Genomic DNA, 24,470 nt, shown 5'->3' on the forward strand with positions numbered 1-24,470 from the left:
ATCTTGTAAAAATGCAATAAATAATTAATTAATAAAAATACTTTTGTACTAAACGTGTTCCCATTCAGTTCCAATTCCTCTCAAAGAAATGCTGCTGACAGCATGTGTCCGGAATTAAAAGCAGAAGAATCCGGAATTCAACGACACGATGAATGGAGTTTCAACTTTTGATCAAATATAACATGATTTTGTGGAATTCTGTGATTCATAACTTAGATGAAAACCTTCTAATTCTATAGGAATGCAATTTTTTTTAGTAGTTTAAGTTATTATCGTAAGCGCTTAAGCGTCCGGATTTCGATACATTACTATATGTGTCAAACCACGTTGAACTCAAAAATCGATACATGAGAGAGAGAACGGATTCATTTTGAAGGGAGTCTCTTCAATGTGCATTGAAGTCCATTTGACGGGGAAGAATGAAATGCGATAGACGAGTCGTAGAGTGAGATAGCAACTAAACGCCCGACTGACTGTTTAGTCATGTTGACGGAGAAACTGTTGGAAGAAGCCAAAACTAATTTCCAATTGAATAGGAAGGCGACTCAATTCAGCGGACTAGACTATCCTCAGTTGAATATAATTTTGCCGAGTCCTGGTAGTAAGTGTGTTTGTGCATTGATATAAATTGATTTCTCTTTTCTTTCCAGGTTTGTAATCACTATTTCTTCCTTTTCAGGTTTATCGTTAACGTGAGTTTGAACAGCCAATGTTTCTGACGCGTTCAAAATGTCGATTTTTGTTCCAGAAAACGCCATTTGCGAAAATTTTCATTGCATTATATTTATCTATTCTGTAAAACCGCTAAAAGAAAAACGACCGGAGTAAAGAGAGATACACGACAGCTTATCAACAATGGCAACGCCAGAGCGGCTTCGATCTTTTGAAGAATCTATGTATTGCCTGGAAGATTACGACTTTTAATGGAGCGATCTTTGGATGAAGCAGCCTGTACAGTCATATTTCCGTAAAGTCATATTTGTGCATCTCATACGAATTGAAACAATGCAAGTAAGACTACACTCTGTTCAACTTCTATAAGACCAGGTGATGATATTGCTGCTTTGTGTCATTGTAAACAAACAATGCTTCAATTTATATTCTAGTGTGTTGGTATTGGTGACTTGCATACATGATTTTCATATGTGTTTGTGCAAGCGCTGAGCGTAAACGAATGTTTTCGTATTTTCAACTGTCAAGTTTCTATTAGACCAGTTAAATTTTCCGTTGTTTTAGTTGTTTTGATCAATTAAATCTGGCAAATGCCGAAGGTAAAATTCTTCACAGAGAGAGAAGAAAAACAAATCGATGCATTTCACCAAGAAAATGTTGGTATCAGAGAAATTTCTCATCGGATTGGACGATCCCATCAAGTAGTGCTCAATTGTTTGACGAATCCTCAAGGATACGGTAAGAAGGAGCTCCACGTAAATCAAAGCTTTCTGACCGGGATAAGCGGGAAATAGCTAGAACAGATTCGAATACCTCAAAACCGCTTATGCAAATAAAGCAATATTTCAATTTAAATGTTACTCGGGTGACAATTCGTTAAATTTTAGTAAAAAATACTTACATAAAGAGGGCTAAGAGGTTAAAACTCCTCATCTTACACCATCTCACATCGGAAGACGTCTGAGTTTTGCCAAAGTTCACATGAATCGACAGTGGGACATGGTTTGTTGTGACAAAGAATGTCGCCAAAAGAATACATTTTGCTATATACCATAGCGAAAAGTTCTTCAATGTATAGGTTATCTTCACTGACGAAAAAAATGGTCCGAATTTTGGAAAACGGTATGAAATTTGAATGGTCCTCAAGGTTTCAACGGGTACTGGCGTGTTTTACGGAAAAAGGAACAGTATTTTTCAACCAGGAATATTGATGGAGAGTCGCACATGGTTTGGGCGGGATTCTGTGCAACCGGAAAGCTCAAGATAGCTTTCACATCATTCAAGGATTACACACATATTCTGGAATCCTCTCTTCTACCGTTTTTGCGTGGATATCGTCACAAAAAAATCACATTCCAGCAAAACAATGCTACTATTTATACCAGCAAGTAAACTAAGCAATGGATTAAGAACCAAAAACTTATTTTTTTGGACTGGCTTGCTCGTACTCCAGACTTGAATCCGATTGAAAATCTTAGGGGGGATCCTTGTACGCAGAATCTACACTGAAGGAAAATGGTACACCACGATTGAATAGCTCAAGGTGGCAATTTCGGAAAAATGGAAAAATATCGAGAATTCTGTTCAGCAGAATTTGGTAAATAGTATTCCAACACGAATTTTCAAGGTTATTAGTCGAAATGGCAAGGTTACCAATTATTGACATGTAAATCATCCTATCGTTTCGAATTTTCCATTGATAATACTTATGAAAGTGGTCTTATAGAAACTGGACAGCTGAAATTATCATATTTAAGCACTATAAATAAATAAACAACTATTTTGAACGAAATTGACGTTAAATATACTTTATTCCAAGCATTCAACAATGAATAAATGTATCTTGTTGAAATTCTAACTGTTTATGTTGCAACGAAATAGAATCAGGGTGGTCTTATGGAAGTTGGACATAGTGTATATTGGAAAGGCAATGACATGTAAGTGGTATCAGACCCGCAAAAGAAAAATATTATGATATTTAAATTTTATATTATTTGAAGTTCAATAAAACATCTCAATCAGGCTGAAATCGGAATTACGAAACAAGCGCACTTTAAAATGAATTACGATAGCAAAGGAGTTTACTACTACCCAATTCTGATTTGTGGTATCATGTGTTCTAAGCATGAAGATCAGATAATGATGATGATGAAGATGGGAAGAGAAGAAACTTATTCTCTATGACATTGTTCAACGGGTATTACGGCTACCAATTTGGCACAGCACAACGCTAACACATTGAGAATGTGAGGGTATCATCGAAGAGTCCATTGATGCTTCCGATGCTAGCACATACATAAGAGGGAAAAGATTTGGGGCTCGCCAAAATTTATCGAATTGATAACTATGCCGTGGCGTGGCTTTCGGCTCTATTCAGGTCAATCAAAACACTGCTCAGATCAGATGGAATAACGTGCGCAATTAGTCAGCTCTGTATGAGTAACTTTTCCTCGCTAGCCATTCCGAGAATGAAGATAGAGGGTTTCTCCGCTATCCTCTGCGCGCAGGATAACAATAAAAACAGAACGAATGGAGGTCAACCCAAATTTCGTCCATTTTCATAATTGAATATGAGCTTCTGTGCGCTGTGCTCTCTCATCGGAATTATCACTGCCGTTCCTAGCCCCAGGCGTGTATCAGCAAATAATATGGCCCAGTCCGAGAGGCAATTCGCTATCATTGTTTTGATCAGTCATTCCACGCCCGGATTGGCTTTTCATTTATGCATTGATTACCATAAGGAAAACAACCCTTCGCCTTGGAATCGGATTTGAATCGTTTCTTGGAACAAAGTTGTGATTGAATGACTCCGTGCCGACCGAAGGTCTGTGCTTATGATTGTGATATGTATCTGCAGTAACTTCGACTTCCACAAACGCTGTCCCAGATAATTGTAATGGATTAAAGCAAACTGCCCCTTCCATCGTCCATCAACTCGTGTCCGACGTCGGAATTAATTTCGAAGCTCTAAGTTGATGAAGAATTAATAAATTCGGCGAAAATTCTAACGACAACCTTTCATAAAAGACAAAAATAATAACTCATCTTCCATCTCCTCCCCCTGTGCCTTCACTTTTCTCCTCGTTGCAGCTTGGTTCTAGGAAACGGGCGGACGCGAACTAATCGCGATGGAAAGTAAATCACGAGTCAACAACAGTTTGCACTTTTACCACCCACTTTCTAAGATTCACTACTTTTTTACCATTTTCGCCGTCATGGCGTGGGTGGAAGTGTAGATTGAACGTGGCTGGTCAGCAACAATTTTCCATCCGTCGGGGCTCTTTGCTTAGTTGTTGGCTAGGAGCGGAAACTTGGCACGATATGATTTCTTATCGCGGTTCATTCGCGGCAATAAGTTCCGGGACCCTCAAATCACCCCCGTTAATTGCTTTTTAATGTTTGTATATTTATGAGCATAGTTAGACACGTGCTCCGAGTTTTTTTTTATCTGGTGGACTGATCCTTGACGTAGGATGAATAGGATAGGATATGACGCACTCAATGATTCCGTTTGCATAGTCATAATCAAGACATGTGATGATCTTGTATTCACAAAAAATTATCTAGATTCAAAAATATATGTATGTTGTGAGTTATTCCAATACTGGTGAAGTTGAAGAATTACAAAGACTAAATCAAACTGAACAATAAGTGTGATCTGGGATTAAAGTACTGTATGTATATTTACATCTAATTCCCATTTATTTCGATGTACCAGAGGTGAAAATATTGCAAGGTAGACTTTTCAACAAAAAAATTCCTCAAAGGCAGGGTAAGGGAGTAAAAAGTGCCCCCAAACCAAATCATCAGCTGCATGGAAAATATTGTATAGGATATCAAATAACAAATTTTGGCGGTTTATTTGAACCCCTATGTGGTTCAACATAGGATCTATAGAAGAAAACGTACTTTTTCGTTTATTCCACGCCTTCCTCAAAAGCTTCGAGATAAAAATTTGAAAAAAAAATACTGAGTATGCATCTTACTACGGTGTATCAAGGAAAATCATAAAAAAAATTATGAAAAATTTTAGTACTAAAAAATATTGAAATTTTGATTTTTTTTTGGGATTTAGAAATTCAGTACTACTCTAATTCATATTTAAATGTGTTTCTAAGGCTTTTCTAGATATGTGTGTTTTTTTTCAGATTTTGTTTAGTGCTGCGCAGTATAAAAAAATATTATTTTTATATTTCCAAAGAGTCTGGCTGGGTAAGGGAGTAAAAAGTCCCGCAAACCAAATCACCAGCTGTATGGAAAATATTGTATAGGATATTAAATAAGAAATTTTGGCGGTTTATTAGAATCCCTATGTGGTTTAACTTAGGATCTATAGTGAAAAACGTACTTTTTCGTTTATTTCACGCCAACCTCAAAAGCATCGAGATAAAAATTTGAAAAAAATACTGAATGTGCATCTTACTACAGTGTATCAAGAAAAATTATCAAAAAAAATTTCATCAAAAATTTTAATACTAAAAAAATATTGAAATTTTGAAAAAAAATACGACTTTGAGACCCACTTCTCCTCTAACCTTTGTTTTTGAACCGGGAAAAACACTCTAAAAATTCTGGAAATCACATATACCTAAAATAGACGTAGGAACAAATTTGAATACAAACTAGGGTAGTACTGAATCTCAAAATAAAAAAAAATAATAAAATTTAATTTAAAATAAAAAAAAATAATTTTAAATTTTTTTTTCAGTGTTTGATTATCTGTAAAAAAAATGTTTGAAAAAATTGATCGATACACCTAAGTAAGATGTACTTTCAGTATTTATTTTTCATATTTTTGTCTCAAAGGTGCATGAAAAAAACGAAAAGGTGCATTTTTCACCATAGATCCTATGGTGTACCACCTAAATCCTCCACATGCCAAATTTGGTTCCGTTTGCTAGATTAGTTCTTGAGTTGTGCAGAAATTTATGCTTCATTTATATGGCAGTTTCTCCACCCCTTAGAGAGAGAGGAGGAGTGTCCATACACCATAGAAACGTTTCGTACCGTCTAAGAATTCCAAATGACAAATTTGGGTTCGTTTGTTTGATTAATTCTGAAGTTATGCTGAAATTTGTGTTTCATCTGCATGTCAGCAAAATATGCTAAATCATTTATGGCTGAAGCATGAAAATGATTCCTTGATGGTGGAGGAGACTGGGAAGAAGAATTCAGGGTCTGCAGGAGCAAAATGCGGACTAGAAGAAGGTGGTCTCAGCTCCCGTTCTAAAATAGTAGTATTCAAATTCAGAGTGCCAAGGAAAATATACCATACTAGTGGTCAATGATTCTATAAATATACTTCTTTAGAACTAGTAGTAATAGGGACCAAGCAGAAATATTCACACAAATCAGCTATTTCAACAACATTCGAGGAACAGATAATTTTGAACAGCAAACATTTTATGTTGGTGCAATAAAAATGCAGGTCGGACTCGATTATATACAGACTGGATAATATGTGATTCGATTATATACAATGTTGGACTCGATTATATACAGTTTGGGAATTTTTTTTTTTTTTTATATTTTAAGTATGACTTATTTCAAGAAGAAAGGTAACCTTTAAACGATAAGGTGAAATTTAAGTGGCTAGTACATGTACAGTGGGGTAAAAATCGTCATTTTCGAAGATTTTGCTTGAGTTTCACCAGTTATATCGTTATATCGTTATTGCAGCCAAATTGAAAAGGTAGAAGTTGGGTGTCAAAGAACAAATTTTAGAGCGGTTAGAGAACTTTAATTTAATTGATAGAAATGATCTAGTTCAATATAAATTTTCAAGATAAAATTAATAATAACACGTTAAAAATTATTAACTTTCAAGATTTCCACTTCCAAAATGTTATTGAAATCCACTAATTCAGATGTTACACTACTTTATCCTGTACAAAATTTTCTCATCTTCCCGTAGCGTAGTTTTTAAAGTAGAGCCAGTTTGAGGCAACAAAGTCCGAAACCAAAAAAAAAAAGTTCTATAACTATTTCATTGTTGAAATCCGAACATATGCGTAGAAGGATTTTTTTTTTCATCAAATATGATCGTCTATTACCTCCTGAGAGAATCTGGATAAATTAATTTTTTTCATGCGAGAAAGGTGTTTTCTGACTTTAAGGGGATGAATCAAAAATCAAATTCCTCTTATATATTCAAAAAATGAAAAAAAACATGCAAAAAAAAAAGGCTGGACCATTTAGAGAACAAAAACGAGTTCGATGAAACGAACTTTACAAGAAATCGCGCAGGATTTTGTTTGGCGAGACGGTAACAACGGCATAAATAAAAACCAACCGCACACAGCTGTCTCAGGTTAAAAGTAAACAACAGCTGATATTCATTTGGCTAGAATGAAATTCAATTCCGGCATCTTGAATAATCAAGATGAAAATGACACTGGGTGGAAAAATAAACTTCAGAACATATTTAAGAACATAAGTTCATTTGCTCATATTCACTGGTTGTCTGGATCTGTCATTTTGATGTTCGTTTGGAATATACAGGTTTTCGATGTAACCTAGCCCGAAAATCTATACATTTGAGCTTAGCGAAGATGATTTTTTTCAACACTGTTTGTATGTATGTCTCTTTCTGTTTTCTTTGCTCATTTCATTTGAGATTGTGCCAAAAAATGTCCGTCAATGGGGATCGAACCAAGGCCGTTTGGAATGCAAAGCTATTTCACACGACCCCGCTATCCATATATCTGCCAGTGCTGTCATACAAAAACGTGATAATATTACACCTCATCATAAAATGAAGTTGGGAAGTGTTTTCTAAGAAAATAAAGGAGAGCATGAACGAAAATGTATATTTCTACTTTTTTTTTTATCCAAAATATATATTTTTATTAAGGCTCATATGGCGTCAACCTGACGGGGCCGGGAGTTCAATATTTCGACAATGTTTGCCTTATAACTATGTTAGTAATATGCAACCGATTACTCGCGGTTGGCTCGAGGTTAGTATTACAAGTGTTTTCGTAATTGTGATGTTACTGTCTCCAATGCTCTGTACCTGTGCCCGACACGGGATACTTCCTATTGGGATGCAGCTGACCATTAATCAGCAACGCCCCCTAGTCTGTACCCCATATCTAGCGTGGTGCGTCTTCTCGACTCGAGGAATCCAGGATAGAATGGTCACTAGCCGGCGCAAACATCAGCTCGTGTAGAGTTGTCATGAGCGATACAACCTTTGGCTCTTGTTGAATCATCAGTGGACTGCACAACCTTTGGCCCGTGTATCTGTAAAGAGTGTGTGTATGTATTGCCGCGACTAAGTAAAAGTTTATAGATCGGATAGGAGGGATATGAAACAGGGACACAACGAAGGAAACATCATTAAACGTTGACATCGGCGTTTCTGAGGAACAGGTATAGATGAAGCAGAAGATCAGGATCACGGCTACCTAAGATATCCCGGACGGGGATATCCGATTGTCTGCCTTTTGCTCTCAGTGCTCTAGAGAGCTGAGAGCGAGCAGCATGGAACCGGATACACGACCAGACAATATGCTCGATGTCGTGGTAGCCATCGCCACAATCACAAAGATTGTTTGCTGCGAGCCCAATTCGATAGAGATGCGCGTTTAGGTTGTAGTGATTGGACATAAGCCGAGATATCACGCGAATGAAATCACGACCGACATTCAATCCCTTAAACCAAGCTTTCGTCGAAACCTTAGGGATAATCGTGTGTAACCAACGACCGAACTCATCTTCACTCCACATGCGCTGCCAACTAACGAGTGTGTCCTGACGAGGAATGTGAAAAAATTCGTTATAAGCAATTTGCCTTTCAAAAAGTGTGCCTTCTGAAGCGCCCACCTTAGCTAGCGAATCCGCTTTCTCATTCCCCGGAATCGAACAATGAGAGGGAACCCATGCTAAGGTAATCTTGAATAATTTTTCGACCAAAACACTCAATAGATGTCTTATTCTTGTTAGGAAATAAGATGAGCGTTCATCAACTTTCATTGAGCGGATTGCCTCTATTGAGCTGAGACTGTCTGAAAAAATAAAATAATGGTCGATGGGCAGTGTTTCAATGATCCCTAGAGCATAGTATATCGCACCCATTTCTGCGACATACACGGAACAAGGATCTTTGAGTTTGAGAGAGGCACTGGAATTTTCATTGAAGATGCCAAAGCCAGTGGACCCGTTTATGAATGAACCGTCAGTAAAGAACATTTTATCAGATCTAACTTTCCCATATTCTGCCGAAAATATCGGCGGAATAGAATCGGAGCGTAGATGATCTGGGATTCCATGGATCTTTTGTCGCATGGACAGATCAAAATTGACAGAGGAATTGCAAAAGTATGGGAAGCAAACTTGGTTGGAGATGCCCGGTGAAGGGTGCACTTCATGGGTAAGGAAATCATGGTACAAAGACATAAAAATTGACTGAGGAGTCAGTTGGAGTAGATTTTCGAAGTTATCAATCACCAATGGATTCATGATCTTGCAACGGATGAGAAATCTGTAGAACAATTCTGTGAACCGAAGAGTAAGCGGGGGTACTCCTGTCAAGACTTCGAGACTCATCGTATGTGTCGAATGCAAACACCCCATGGCTATACGCAAGCAACGATATTGTATTCTCTCCAGCTTGAGAATATGAATCCTGGCAGCTGATCGGAAGCAAAAACTGCCATATTCTAACACTGATAATATCGTTGTTTTGTACAACTGAATGAGGTCTCCTGGATGGGCGCCCCACCATGTTCCGGTTATTGTTTGGAGAAAGTTGATTCTTTGCTGGCATTTCTGTTTCAAATACGCAATGTGTATTCCCCAGGTACATTTAGAGTCAAAATATACTCCAAGGTATTTGAAAAACATCGAGTGCCTGATCGCTTTGCCGTAGGTGAAGCTGGAATTGGGCGGGTTCGTGCTTTCTAGAAAAAACGACCATTTCGGTTTTCTCCGTAGAGAATTCGATACCAAGCTTGAGAGCCCACGTGAACAGGTTGTTCAGGGTATCTTGCAAGGATTTTTGCAGAACCGCGGGATTAGTACCCGTGATGGAAATAACTCCATCGTCTGCAAGTTGTCTCAGCGTGCAGTTTCTAGTTAGACAATCATCCATATCATTGACGTACAAACTATACAAAAGGGGGCTTAGGCAGGATCCTTCTGGTAGGCCCCTAAAACTGTATCGAGGAGATTTCAAGCTGCCATGATTGAAAAACATGTGCTTTTCTGAGAGTAAATTGTACAGGAAATTATTCAGAATTGGCGAAAGTTCACGATTATGAAGTTTCTCTGAGAGAATTTCTATGTCTGGGCCGTGTATTTGGCAAACTATACTGAAAGCATTCATATGTTTTCATTCAAATGTGTCTCCTGTTTCGCTCGCTTATATTGGTTCTAGCATATATATTATACATACGATATACATGTATTGGGAGGTAGAACATTTCCTGTTATTTTTCGGCTCATTCAATGTAATAAATCGGGATGCCATAACATGTGCTAAGAATTAACTTTGGGTGCAGAACATGGAATAAAGATGGGCAACGCAGTTCACTTTGATAAACGGCTCAGTCGCCAACCGTTTACCTAAGCGAGCCAGTTCTTTTGAACCGTTTTTGAACATTGAATATTAGCTGGAATCCAATATGAAGCTACCTCACAGCTATTCATATGTTAGATTGTATTTATATATATATATATATATATATATGTATATTTGTATGAAACATTTTCTAATTTGTATGAAATTCAATTTTTTTTATAATTTGTATGACATTTATGTTTTGTTAATTAGGTGCAAATTGTATTTAAAAGTATGTTTCTCACCAACAATTCTGTGTGTGATAATTTGATCCGCGCATTTTTTCGTATTGTCTCAACCTAGGTTCCATTAAATATCATATTTATTAGTTCAATCAGTGAAAAATACCGTAACTCCATTTTTTCATTGTAGTCCGGTAATGGTTATCACGATAACAATAGGCCGAACAATGAATTAAAAGCAACGAATAACATTCTTTTCCAATTTGCTTTTTTCCAATACATGAATTGTCTCAGCTTCCTCCGTTCCTCCTAAATGTTCAAAACTACACGTATCGATGTCAGTTCTCATCTGACATCAACGACATCGCCCAACATTGTACTGCTGGAGTAGAACGAAAAATCTGGCGTGTTGACAGGCATCGTTGTAGTCATTCTTTAGAACAAAATCTTTTAGCAGAGCCCCTAGTGGTTGTTTTGTAATGTTTTGACATCAATGAAAAGTGGAAATCTAGCCCTCTCAGAGGCAACCATGTTTTTGATGCCCAAATATCAAGCACCAAAAAAAGTGAGATGCAAACACTTTTAGTATTTTTAAACGCCAATGACATCTGTCATTTTAGGATCATCCGAGCACGTAGGAAGAGATAGGCGATATCACCGGTTTGTGAAAATCTTGTTAGGATAGATTTTTGTTTTCGAAAATGGTGTTTGATGGAAACCGGAAGAAGGAAATTAATTTTGAATATAGTGGAGAGGGAGGCAAGATGACGAATCGGTAATTTGACCCGTTGTAATGAAGGTAGCGCCACCTACTTTTACTGAAGATGCATCATAACAAGGACAAACTTTGTACTCGGTAACTCTGTCGAAAACGTTATCACAAAAAAAGAGAAAAATAAAAATGAGAAAAATCGTGATTTTGTTATTTTTTCCGTTTCTTCAAATTTCATTATCCACTTTATGAGAAAAGTTAAAATTTTAAAATAATTTTATACATGATAAAGGTACTCTGTTGTACATAATCTGTTTGTTTCCGGCGATTTTCAATCATGAATTTTTTTCAGCTAAATTTTTTTTATTGAAAAAGTCGCTTGGGAGCAATTTGGCGAACTGGAACATTATTTTAATTTATGGTTTTTATTGCAGATGGTTAGAACTTATAAGCGAAAAAGAGACCAATATTGGTAGGACATCAGTTTGGACAATGTTATGATAGCTACCAACCAGCTGCCAGAACCAACTTTGAGACGCTATCGACGAAAATATCCAGCCATGGAGGTTAGATTTTCAATACAGCATTTGCGTTTCCATGTTCCACGTAGAGGCAAGATGGCGAATTCGACGCTTTTTGTGCAAAGCTCTTGGATGGACAAGTTTTTCAGTTTTTTTGCCCATCCAATATATAATATGATAGAAAACACTTCAGGCTATATGTATCAGCATCAACATTTAAAAGAAAAATTCCAAGATCCAGGGCTCGCCAAAGCTTTATATCGCCAACTTGTGTCCCTCTCCCCTACACGTCGAAAATTCGTCGTTTAAGTACTTAAATCGCAATATCGTCTGAAATGTTTTCATTAACGTAGAATTGCCGATCAAATGGTATTGAGTACAATCGTGGGTACAGCCCATGGTTCTCGGATGCTGAATTCTTCAAAAAAAAAAAAAAAAAATGCCAATCGAACTTCCCGGAAAATTCGTCTACTAGAAGGATTTATATCAGCATATAACCAAATCGGACAGTAATGCAGAATTTGTATCCAAAATACGCGTTATCGAATTGTACAGCAAGGCTATAGCGATATTTCAAGTATGCTCAATCGAAACGTACGTGAATATGGATATTAAGCCGCTTTCCGGGCAAAAGTTTAATGAGGCTCGAGGAGATGTCCCAGGTTAGCTAAAGTTTGTTTTCGCTATCAAATTTGCAAATATTCATTCCAGAAGCGGCAAAAAATTTAGAAGACTTGGAGAAGTACAAACAAATCGCCTGGCGTTTTCTTCCGTATACGAAAGCCCTTACTGCAGCGGTATCGCAACACCGAAGTAGATTTAATTGAAGAGCACTTCGAAATACCGCTGACAACAGAATATAATACTTTTAATAATTCCAAGATACACCGTTCTCTGTTCCATTCATGAAAAAAAAAACACCGGATCATTTTATCAAAAGCCTCCGCTCGCTCGAGCTATTAAAGCTAAGCTTTCTCCTGTGACTGTGTCAAACGACGGCCTCCGGAAAGGTCACGCTCTAGGACTATATTCTGGGGAAGAGCAATCAATATATCGATGCATATTAATGAGGGGCCAAAATTCAAAGACATCGAAAGACTGAGCCTTTCCTGGGAACGTAGCCAACAAAGGCAAAACCTAAATTTGTTCCTTCCACAGTCTCGAATTGAGAACTGGTCTATGTTATTTGCAATAAATGAATGGTGGAGGAATATTAGAATTTTTATTACTAAGAATTGTTCTTTCTATCAACAAAACTGCTGATTGTTTTTTTTTTCTAAAGTTTGGTCGGTTTCTTCCGTAGAACAGAAATCCAATCGTTAAATGTTTAAAAATATAAAAAGATTTTTTTATTAATATTATGATTATGTATATCACCAAAGTTATCCATCGTGATCAATAAAGGCATACTGAAAACTGATTATTATTCCCCATCAAACGTTATTTGCTAACTTTATGATGAGCACAGACTGTAAACGATGAAACAGAAACTTCGAACATTGTCATGGTTTCGTTTTTTTATACTGACAAAACGTTTCCAACTCACAACTCCCGACCCTGCAAAACACCCATTTTTGTTTCATTGATTAAAAATATGTTTAAACAACAAACCCCCGACGTAGTCCATGGTAAACATTGCCATCCACTGGCAAACATCCACTAAGGAAACGAAGACCGAAATGGGGAGCACATGCAAAACACACATCAAACTGCAAAGAATAACAACAATAATAACCACAACAACAGGACTGGATTACCCACCAGCTTCACTATTCCTTTAGGACATCCGGAAATGAGTGCGGTGACACCACCTGCTCTCCCTTATGTAGTGCAGTTTACCGTCACCCAGAATCCGCACCGAAACAAAAACAGTATCCACACAGAAGTAGTTTTTCTCACGCCTTCTACCACCACACTCTGGCGAAACTAAACACCAAATTTCCTTTATTGCGGCATAATCTGCAACAAGGACGAATAATGATGACGACTACGACTACGACAACAACGCTTCTTGACGTTGTGTGTTATATTTTTTGCACACTGCTCTGCAAGTGGAGATTTTTACTTCGGGTTTTTTTTCTGAGCTATTATCCTTTCTCATCAAGACGTCACTGATGCAGCTTTTGCTCCTTCTGCTTTCAAACAAACACTATACAACACATTCACGTAATCACATCCTGTCGATATAATATGTATTTTTCCTTCCACTTGATGGGCCTGGCGAAAATTCGTCACATTCCCAAGAGCACACACGGTACAATCCAGAGCTCGAACGCACTTTTCGGTCACAGTAAATGCACTCCAGCTCCCGTCGAGTTACGCGAAAATCTTCCGATTGTTTGCTTCCCACACGCGAAACAGCAACGACGAATGGGAAAGCTTTTCCAGCTTTTTCGCACACAATTTTCCTTCCACTTTATACTGTATACCGCAGCACAGCGAACGGACGCGGCCAAACGCGATGCAACGAGGATCTACCGGAACCGAACACGAACGGTGGCAAACTGATTTCCAAATGCTGCTCGTTTGTCGACCAAGGATCCTTGTTTCGCCTGGTTGGGAAAAGAGCGCCCCACAGCGAGAGGAAATCTGGCCGAGAGAAACAGCTGAGAGTTGATGAGAGGATCCGAGAGTGTGTGAGTCTACGGGCTTCGCAAGGATAGCGCCAGAAAGGACCCCACCTGGAATGGGGTGAAAATCTGCAAACGAAGAGACAGAGAGTGAAACGCTGTCGATGCAGTTGAACGGGCCGACGAGACTCAAGTAGTAAGGACTGGGAAATAAGGGAAGGACGGGAAACGAGTGGAGGAATGTTTTTCCAAACACCCGTTGTCGAAGGAGGGCGGGATGGGAAGGTAAGAATGCGAAAACATGCCGCCACACACTGCGTGACATGTGACGGTGTTTGCTTTGCCGGTAAGGGTTGCCTGCTGGGTTGGATTGATTTGACTTTTGGGGTCGCGACAGTAGGTAAGTTGCCAGAACCATTTTTCCGCCGCTCCCGAAACGATTTTCTTTCTACTCTGTTCCAGCACATGTAAGGGGTAATCAGATGTGATGGGAAGTTTATTTGTTTTAATGAGGAACGATATCAGACGGGCGAGTGAGGGAGAGATTGAATAAGCAAACATGCCGAAACATTCTGTGAGGAGCAATGTGTGATTCGATCTAATGTCCATTAGCTCACTGGGGGACGATTAAATTAAAGCGATTAGAGAGTGAATCTCTGTGGAGGCCTCCCAAAATAAAGTTTTGACTTTTATCGGAGAGATTCAAGTATTTGTCTTATTCTTTTGAAAACTAGAAAAGATATTCAAGGGACATGTGAGTTTTGTTCGTATCGGAATTTGATTAAAAATAATGAATAATAAGTTCCAAACTTAGAATTGATGTTTCTGGAACTAGAATAAATAATTAAGTCATACAGGATTAATTCTATTATTTTCAAAAAACTACATCTATATATATATATATATATATATATATATATATATAAATGGATTTCTGACTGTCTGATTCTTATGGACTCGGAAACTACTGAATCGATCAACATGAAAATTTGTATGTAGGGGTTTTTGGGCCCGGGAAGGTTTTCGTGAAAGTTTGAAACCCCTCCCCCTCTCTAAGGGGGGGTGGGGGGATCTGCCATACAAATAAAACACAAATTTCTGCATAACTCGAGAACTAATCAAGCAAATGAAACCAAATTTGACATGTGGAGGTTGTGGAGGCAATTGAAAATTTTCGGAGAACTCTGAAGGAAAAGGGAAAATTCAGGAAATTAAATTTCCATATGTTCCACAATTATATAGTGACAAGTGCTGTTAGTCCATTTGATGTTTGCGCTAGCGAAATTGATCTTTGTTCGAAAGTGGAAATGGATTTTAATGTGATAAAACGCACTCCTACATCTTTTTCTATCTAAACCAAAAAAGGATCGCCAGATGTGTTTTGTTAGAAATACTAGGAATTTTATAGTAAAAAGTAAATTCCACGGAGACGAATAGAAGATCAATCAATGAACAGTTCTGCGATTTATTTATTTATTTTTTTATTTATTTTATTGTCGTCAATCTAAATTGTAGACCGATACATTCTTAATACTACTTAAAACTACTTACTTAAAACTAAAAATCTAAAGAGAGATGGCTGGATAATTTATCCGTTTAATTTAAAAGACGATTTTAACAAGTTACAGAATCAATTTTTTTTATTGATATATTTATTTCGTCAAACCAGCGTAGACTAAATATGCTGCCCAAATATTACAGTGAAATTTAACGATATCTTATTCTATTCAGATAGTCTTTGAGCATTGACCTTGACATGGTTACATCAATTGTTTCACTGTGTTCGTTAAAGAGGCTCATCATACGATTAATAGGACTATATTTGGCATAATTCGTTCTTCGATAATATATGTAAAAAATGTTAGGGTTTCTCAGGTTCCTAATCGGTTCGTAAAAATTTAGGTTTCCTAATATTTCTTCTGAGTCCACTCGTTGTGATATGATATCAATAATAAATAGAATCATGGCAGAGTTCCGACATTCTTTTAAGCTTTTAATATTGATTAGCATGAAGAATAATAATTAAATAATTAATATTGATTAGCATGAAGACCAGCCTAGTTTACGAAGTGCATTGTACGGATCGTGGAAATGGTAACTAAAGCGTTTAATGAAGCTCAACATATTATTTGCTCTATGGATGATTGTATTATAATGATCCACGAAGGTTAGTTTCGAATCTAAGATCACACCTAAATCTCTTACTCGTTGACATCTACTGATGGGTTGATTACCCAATATAACACCATTGTTCAATGGTGTTCTTCTTCTTGTAAAAGTAATCAAAGTGCATTTCCTAACATTGAGCTGTAATAAACTCTTAGTGCACAAATTGTAAACTATGTCAACTTCATTTTTGAATGTTTGAGAGTCTTCTTCATTCTTTATTTCCATATACAGTTTCATATCATCTGCGTAGATAAGTGCCTTAACACTGTTTAGAAAAACGCAAACGTCATTAACAAATAAAATGAACAAAAGTGGCCCCAAATGAGAGCCTTGAGGAACTCCGGATGTAACAAATATTGGTTTAAAAATTTCCCCATTAAATCTTACCATTTGGGTGCGGTCAGTCAAATATGATTCTAGCCATTTCAATAGCTTGTCTTCTATCCCTATTTTAAGAAGTTTAAGAAGGAGTAAGGGTATATCAACACGATCGAAAGCCTTACTAAAGTCAGTGTATAGAGCTTCAACTTGATTACCATTATCCATTGCATTCAAAGTGAATGTGACAAATTCCAGCAATTTTGTTGTTGTTGATCGTCCTTTGAAAAAACCGTGTTGCTTATTCGTAATTCGTGTCTTTAGTTGTTGAAAAAGTTTTTGGTTTATTATGGCTTCAAAGAGTTTTGGAATGCAGGAAATAATTGCTACTCCACGATAATTTCTTACATCGGATCTATTACCGGATTTGAATATTGGTACAAGAAAAGAGTTTTTCCATATTTTTGGGAACCTTTTTGATTCCAATGACGTATTGAAAAGCCATAAAAGTGGATGAGTTAATTCAGATGCCAAATTTTTTATAAAAACCGGTGGAATTCCGTCAGGACCTGGCCCTTTCGAGACATCGAGCTTATTTAATGCGTCAAAAATTTCAATGTAAGTTAGTTTTCTGACTCCAACATCACATGGAAATTCTGGAAGAAATGCAAAGAAGTCACGATCTCGGTCCTCCTCAGCTGTTACAATATAAACTTCTTGAAAAAATGTTGCAAAGAGGTTGCACATTTTTTCTGGGTCATTCCCCACGGTATCGTCAAGGTGCATGCGTGATGGAAAACCATTGCTTTTTAATTTTGTTTTTATGTAATTAAAGAAACTTTTCGGGTTAGATTTTATGTCCGACTCTGTTTTTAAGCTGTAATCTTCAAAAGCGCTTTTAACAGTTGAGTTGAGCTGTTCGCAAATGTTCAGATATTTTTGGAGATTAGCGTCAGATTTGTATTTCTTATAAAATTTATGTGCCTTCTGTTTTTTTATTTTTTAGATTCTTTATGCTTTGATTAAACCAAATCGGATATTTTGTGTTCATATTTCTCCTTTTTCGTCGTGTTGGTATCTCCTGCTCTATAATTTCATTGATCATCGAGTAAAAAGTCGTCACTGCTACTTCAATGTTTTCCACACTTCTAAATAAATCCTGCCAGTTGATATAGTTAAGCTTACACCTAATTGATTAGTAATTTGCTTTAGTGTAATCAGAGACTTCCTCAAATTCATAATCAAATGGTTTTTGAGTGCTATCTATAAATATAGAATATTCGATAGCTGTGTGGAAAGCTTCATTTTTCCAAAGTGGAGTTAATGATTCGGTCACACAAAAATCTTCAGTCATATTTGTCAATAAGAAATCCAAGAAGCATTTCTGTCGATTCTGAACATTGTTTATTTGATTCAACCCAAGACCGGCTATTTTAACAAAAATAATTTGCAGAGTCTTATTATCACCAACAACTGGAAGCAAGATAAATTCATTTTCAAAATCAGTGATAAAGTCTGCATTTCGTTGATTGAAATCTCCGTATATATGGATTTTAAATTCTGGTGCAAAGGAAGATAAAATATTTTCAGCAACTTCAAAGAATTTCTCATAACAACTAAGTTGAGCACGATCAGGGGGGAAGTAAACAGATGCAAATATATGTATTTTTCCCGCAATAAGTGCTTTGACCCACACTTGCTCAAACTCGTCGAATTCTGTTGTTGGAATATGTTCTGAATTTATTAATGAATTAATAGCAATAAGGACGCCGACCCCCGATTTTTTATGGGGTTTGTGAAGATTACGGTCATCTCTGAAGACATTAAAACGATTTCCGAATACTTCCTCGCTTCTAACACTATCATCCCAACTTGTCTCTGTGGCCATAATTATCGAGAAAGAAGAATTCAGAACATTAATTTGAATTTCTTTCATTTTAAGTGGACTTTTCATACGGTTGAAATTTTGACAGTATATCAAAATTTCAACTACATTTAGTTGTTGAGGCGAGGAAGATGGTTCATTATCTACTACTTGGTATGACGAGGCATACAAATAGTTAATACTTACTACTTCTCCTTGGTGTGAAGCTGACAATTGATTATCTTCTGGGACGTCTGATTTCGTTAATGGAAACATCTCCTCCTGAGAAGATGTCATGTCTTACCTTACGCCAGGGAGTGGCGAGTTGTCATCCTCCAATGGGTTCGTCAATTCCGGGGAAAACACGAATGCCTGCATGAATAAATGTTGCACGGTGCAGCTGTAGAGTCTCCCGAAGTCATACAGCAGGACGAGTGCGCTTGAACGCAATGTGGTACGTTGGGTACCATGTAGGGGTTGAGAATTTCCCCTCTTTCAAATTGTATTGGTCGATAGGTAGCCGGTAGCCCAGAGAATTGATACTTCGCTGCCGCCAGAAGCTCTCTGTCCGTTGGACCGCTAGCCATGTTTCCAAGTATACCTCTGTTATTGATGTTATTTCTGCTATTGATGGGGTTGTTTCGATTGTTGTTTCTGTGGTTGTTGTTGTTATTGTTACGGTTATTGTGATTGCTCCTGTTGTTGTTGTTGTTGTTGTTGTTGTTGTTGTTGTTGTTGTTGTTGTTGTTGTTGTTGTTGTTGTTGTTGTTGTTGTTGTTGTTGTTGTTGTTGTTGTTGTTGATACTGTTATTGTTATTGTTGTTGTTGTTGTTGGTGTTGGTGTTATTGTTACGATTGTTGTTACTGTTGTTATTATTCCTATTATTGTTGTTGTTGTTGTTGTTATTTCTACGATTGTTGAAATTCTTCCTATTCCTGCTACCATTGTATATGTTATTATTATTATTGTTGTATCGGCGATTTTGTTTACGCCGTTTTCTGGCTTTGTCTGCCTCTTGTTGTTGTTCTATTCTACGGAGTTGTCGTGCATCATACTCAGACCAAAATGGCTTCCATCTCCTTGTTGAATCCAAAATTCTCCAGCCTGAGTTCTCTGGAGGGTAAAATCGGGGATTAACTGGAGGAGTAGGTTCCGCACGCAACTCATCAGCTAGACAGGACTCCGGTGGTGGTGGTAGCATATGCTCAACATTGTTTCCTGTTGGTATAATAACGGCTGACAATGTTCTTAATTCTTCTAATATTTATATTTCGGCTTGACTCAACATTTTTTCCTGTTGATATAATAACGGCTGACAATGTTCTTAATTCCTCTAATATTTGTATTTCGGCTTGACTGAAACTGTGGGGTTTGATTAATGTTTGCCGCTATTTCCAGTGACAAATTCCCCAGTTGTTGAATTTCTTCCCGCATTTGGCTGAGATCGCGATTCAATTCCATTTCCGTTATTTCATATAATCCGCTATATTCCCTCTCGTGTTATTCATTGCGATGTCAATGAGTGACGTAATATGATTTTTTATCGTCACCGCAAAGAGATTGCTGCTTTTATTTGCGGACAATTCATTTTTCAGATCGACGAGCTGACCCTCAAGTCTGTCGACGGCTTCATGTACAACACTTGCATTTTGTTTGGACCCATGAACTTGCTCATAGTAAGAAAACGTGAATATCTGAAGGTATTGATAACAAAAAACAAATTTTTGGTGGGACGAAGTTTGCCGGGTCAGCTAGTAAATTAAAAGTTTGAAAATGACAATTTTCATTTACAGATACGTCGCGTTTGTGACACTGAAGCAATTACAATAGCTAGAAACAGTTAAAATGAGAAGGGTGGTGTCCCATACATGACCGTCTTATTGACGTAGGTCAATGAAATTATTGTATTTAATTCGCTTGTTTATCACTGGATTTTTGTTTTCAATCAAACTGAATTTAAGCATTAACTGTTTAGTAGAAACTGTTGGTGGCGCTGAAAAAGACCGATTGTGGTTTTGTAGAAGCAGATGAAGATGCCATCGTCTTGCCCTCTCTTCGAAAACTTTTCAACAACTGATCACTCTCTGGAGGCATACCACCAATCAACAAGAAACCATTTTAATTTCATATTTTTGATTTAGCTAAAACTTTGCCAACTTGTTCGGTACTAGGTAAGATGCCATTTTACGGCGTTACTTTTTTAAATACGATCACGAATAATTTTTGAAAATGGCTTGTGCAATGAAGCGACCCTAATTACTCCATATATGTATGTAGAGACGCTTGGAGAATGCTTCGCTCCATTTTTTGATATTTCATTGAAGCACACTTGCGCTTTGTCGTCAAGATCCAAAAGTGCATCACCCTTGTCGAAAATCGAACACTTCTCTAATTACATTATGTTGTTACCGAGTCTACATTTTTTTTTACGTACATCAATTTTGTTATTTTTGTGCGAGTGAAACAAATCTCAAGTTTCCATTCGGTTCGTGGCAGTTCAACACACACGGGACATTTTTTGATTACTCGGCGCATAATTATTTATCGGCAGATATAGCGGGGTAACTCCAAGCGTCTCCCCAGAAATTCGAAGGTAGAAGAATTAGTTTGTAGAATTAATTTTCGGAAAAATAAAAGAGTCGAGAGTTGCACGCTAAAACGATTGGTCGAGTTTGAGTTGTATGAAAGAAAGCCAAGACCGTTCAGGCAACGCTACAGCAAAAATGGTAATAATTCAAAGAATAAACAATAACTCTGTTATTTCGAGTTATTTAATCGAAATGGTGTCTAAGGCAAAGTTATAGAGTCTAATTCCTATGTTCTGGTAAAACCACAAAAAAAAGATTTTTTATTAAAAAAAATTAAAATAAAGTTTAAAAATCTAATATCTAAAAAACTACTTTTTTTTAAAAATAAAATTTTTGGCACAATTCACCTCATATTGTCTCCAACAACTGGTAGAAATTTGATCCTGTTTAAATGACGTTTTTTCAAATTTCTTTTGAAAACTATGTTTGACGTAGGACTACGTCTTTCATTTCTATAGTGGGGTGTGAGTTCAAAGTTTCGAAAACGAAGGCGTTACGCCGGAGAACGAGATTTTAAGCGTTAATAGCTCCAAAACAACTGAACGATGTGGTATGATATACACTTCATTTGAAAGATAAAATGTCTACGCGTTCTATGCTATGCTTTTTGATCCAAAAACTTGTTTCAATAGCCTTAAAATTACTTTCAAAACAAGCTATTGAAATCACACCAATCGGTATAAAAGCGAGTGTCGCTCAGAAATCCACTCAGTTATGATTGCGCAACGATTGAGGTACCATCGCTGGAATGAATGGATGTTTGCCTAACACAGACTTCAAAACCATGGAGTCTGGGGGAACTGGCATTGCAAATTAGATGCAATCAACGAGTACTTTTGTATTTTTGATTTGGTAATTGGGCAAAATGTTGATAACTATTTGCTGCGATAACTACTGCCATAATGCATGAATTGACCTAAATTTGGATTTGTTTGCAATTGAATTCGTGAATAGTTTCATTCATTCACTAGTTCAATCAATAATTAAATCAATGCATATAAAAGATAGCTCTGCGCAGCAGCGATATCGTACCCAATGAGGAACATCCGAAGTGCGATTATTGCTAATTGAAAAAACACAAATGATTACTAAGCCAACGGCAGTCCTACGTCAACCTTGCGGTTATATCATAGGTATAACCCATCCATAGTTTTTTCAACTTTATATATGTTAATCAAAATCGTAACGCAATTCTAAACATTTTTATGAATTTAGTTCATTGATTAAGGGCCCCCGCATTCTACAGACTTTCTGTCAACCAACAGTTTGGTCTGGTCGGCCTTATGGTACAAAAACCGACCCAACTGAATCGGCATAATGTGCGCACATGCATATCTCTCGGTACTGATTAAGAAGCCGACCAAACTATCGGCCGACAAATCAGTCTGCAGTCTGCGTGGGCTCTAACCGTTTAAGTGCGGAGCAAATTTTGTGAGCATATGCCAAAAATGCGGATGAGTTTGGATATATAATATTTGAAAAAATACTAAAGAACGCAGATAACTGATTCAGTCACAAAAGTTGTACTAATGAAAAAACACACATAAAAAGTGGGTTTTATTAAATTTATTAACATTAATTTCGTTATTAGTATGTATAATATTTTTTGACGTAGAATTACGTCTTTCATTAAGGGTGCTAAATCAGGAAATTGGTCACGTTTTTATGAAATGAAGTTAACGTTAATAACTATTTTTGCCGCGAACGGATTTTGGCGATTTATAAACCAAACGAATCGTAAATTCCCTAAGATTTGTTTGATATGCTATACATTACAATCCCATATTCTGTATATGGTTTATATTGATGAAAATTGGAAGCATTCCCATATCCTTATACATATGTTCTGTCCATTTGTGTGCTTTCCCGAACAGAGCTGTCAATAACGAGCAACTTATCGACGAGCAACGAAGGGGAAATCGTAATAGGTAAAGTCTCCGTGAACAAAAGAAAAGAAGAAAAACGAAGGGGAATATTTGCCTAGAGTATAAACAGTGGATCTTGCTGAGGCAAACTTTCATTCTTCGTGAGGAATCGAATGAGCAACATCGTTGCTGGGCGAGCTGGACGGCTTTCTCAAGGCAATGGGGGTGGAGGAGTAATATGATGGATAAAGTAAAGATTTCCAATGGTCTTTTTGAAGGTTAGAGACGAATGAAATGAAGAAGTTTAATGTCTCAAGCAAGGAAAAAAGGCAAACTTTTAGTATCGTTCTATATTCAAAGCAATGAATATCGCTTGTTCTTCCATGATTTGCGTCATCACATATCTTCGTTTCGGATTGAGCTGTGGACGCGACCAAATTACTCACTCGCTGATGTCTCTGGCATAGCAATCATTGCATCAAACTGACGCCATTGCATTAAGGTTCTGAGCTACACAATTGTGTGGGGAATCATCAAGCTAGGCTATTGTCAGCTCACCAAGAAAATAAATGTTCTGGAATTTTGTCAGAGATATGGTTTCGCATGACGATAGGAAAACTCTCTCCACAAAGGATGAGAGCTAAGCTAATCTAGACCGGTAATATTAATAGGAAGGGCTTCTGTTGAGAAGAGCGCAAAACGGAGATGAGTGTGTGTATATTTAGTTGCTTCAAGCCATCGATATATGGATATTTGTGTGCGTACGTGCGTGCTTCATAACCCGTACGTAAAAATAGTGCATCTTCGCTACGCTGAAACCCCATTTGTATCTTCTCCCGTGTGCATTGGCCCTATAACGATGCAACAATCGCCTAATTTTTTTCATGCTATGATTGACGATTGTTTGTTGTTGCAAATTATGCAGTCGTAATAATATATTTAAACAAGGAGGGGAGATAGCGGGAGGGAAATATTTACGCTAGGGTATTAGTAATGAATCTCTGCTGAGGTAAATATTCAGCCTTTTCCAATCAGTTAACATTGTTTGTTTTCTGTCATCAATGCATTGAACTGACGCTGTGGTGAAGCAGGTGTTAAGGTTGTACACCAAAAAATTATTTGTGGAATACCGAGTTATTCAATAAGTTATATTAAGTTATTAATTTATTTGGAATCGCGTGCCAGTCGCAAAACTGCTTTCAACTAAGATTGCATTTGCGCTAATCTTGATCATAATGAAGCAGTGCTACTCTTTCCGAGGTTATGGAGATTAACAGATAGAGTTTATTTCGTTTATTTAGCCACCAAGAAAGTAAATGTCGTTCTGGAATGTTGTATGTGATTTAGTTTCGCTTTCCATTAGCAAGTAGCAAGTATCGAGCACGTATTGTTCTGCGAGCACATGAATGAATCATCAAACAAAAATCTTCAAATGATTTTACAATA

The 24,470-nt window shown here is 37.1% G+C and overlaps 1 protein-coding gene across 3 annotated transcripts in view; it reads right to left on the reverse strand.

Annotated features, from left to right (window-relative positions):
* Nucleotides 1–24,470, reverse strand: part of LOC129764786 (uncharacterized) — a 1,146,248-nt gene that overhangs the window by 210,471 nt on the left and 911,307 nt on the right. Inside the window, exon 1 of one of the 3 annotated variants that reach the window (XM_055764267.1) lies at nucleotides 13,411–14,139. The exons of the other annotated variants lie outside the window; for them this stretch is intronic. The gene's annotated coding sequence lies outside the window, so the exon portion shown is untranslated. Of the gene's footprint in view, nucleotides 1–13,410; nucleotides 14,140–24,470 lie in introns of those variants that run through there. 3 annotated transcript variants of the gene reach the window in all.

The sequence above is a fragment of the Toxorhynchites rutilus genome, chromosome 2 (assembly GCF_029784135.1).
Source record: "Toxorhynchites rutilus septentrionalis strain SRP chromosome 2, ASM2978413v1, whole genome shotgun sequence".
In the NCBI taxonomy this organism is placed as follows: domain Eukaryota; kingdom Metazoa; phylum Arthropoda; class Insecta; order Diptera; family Culicidae; genus Toxorhynchites; species Toxorhynchites rutilus.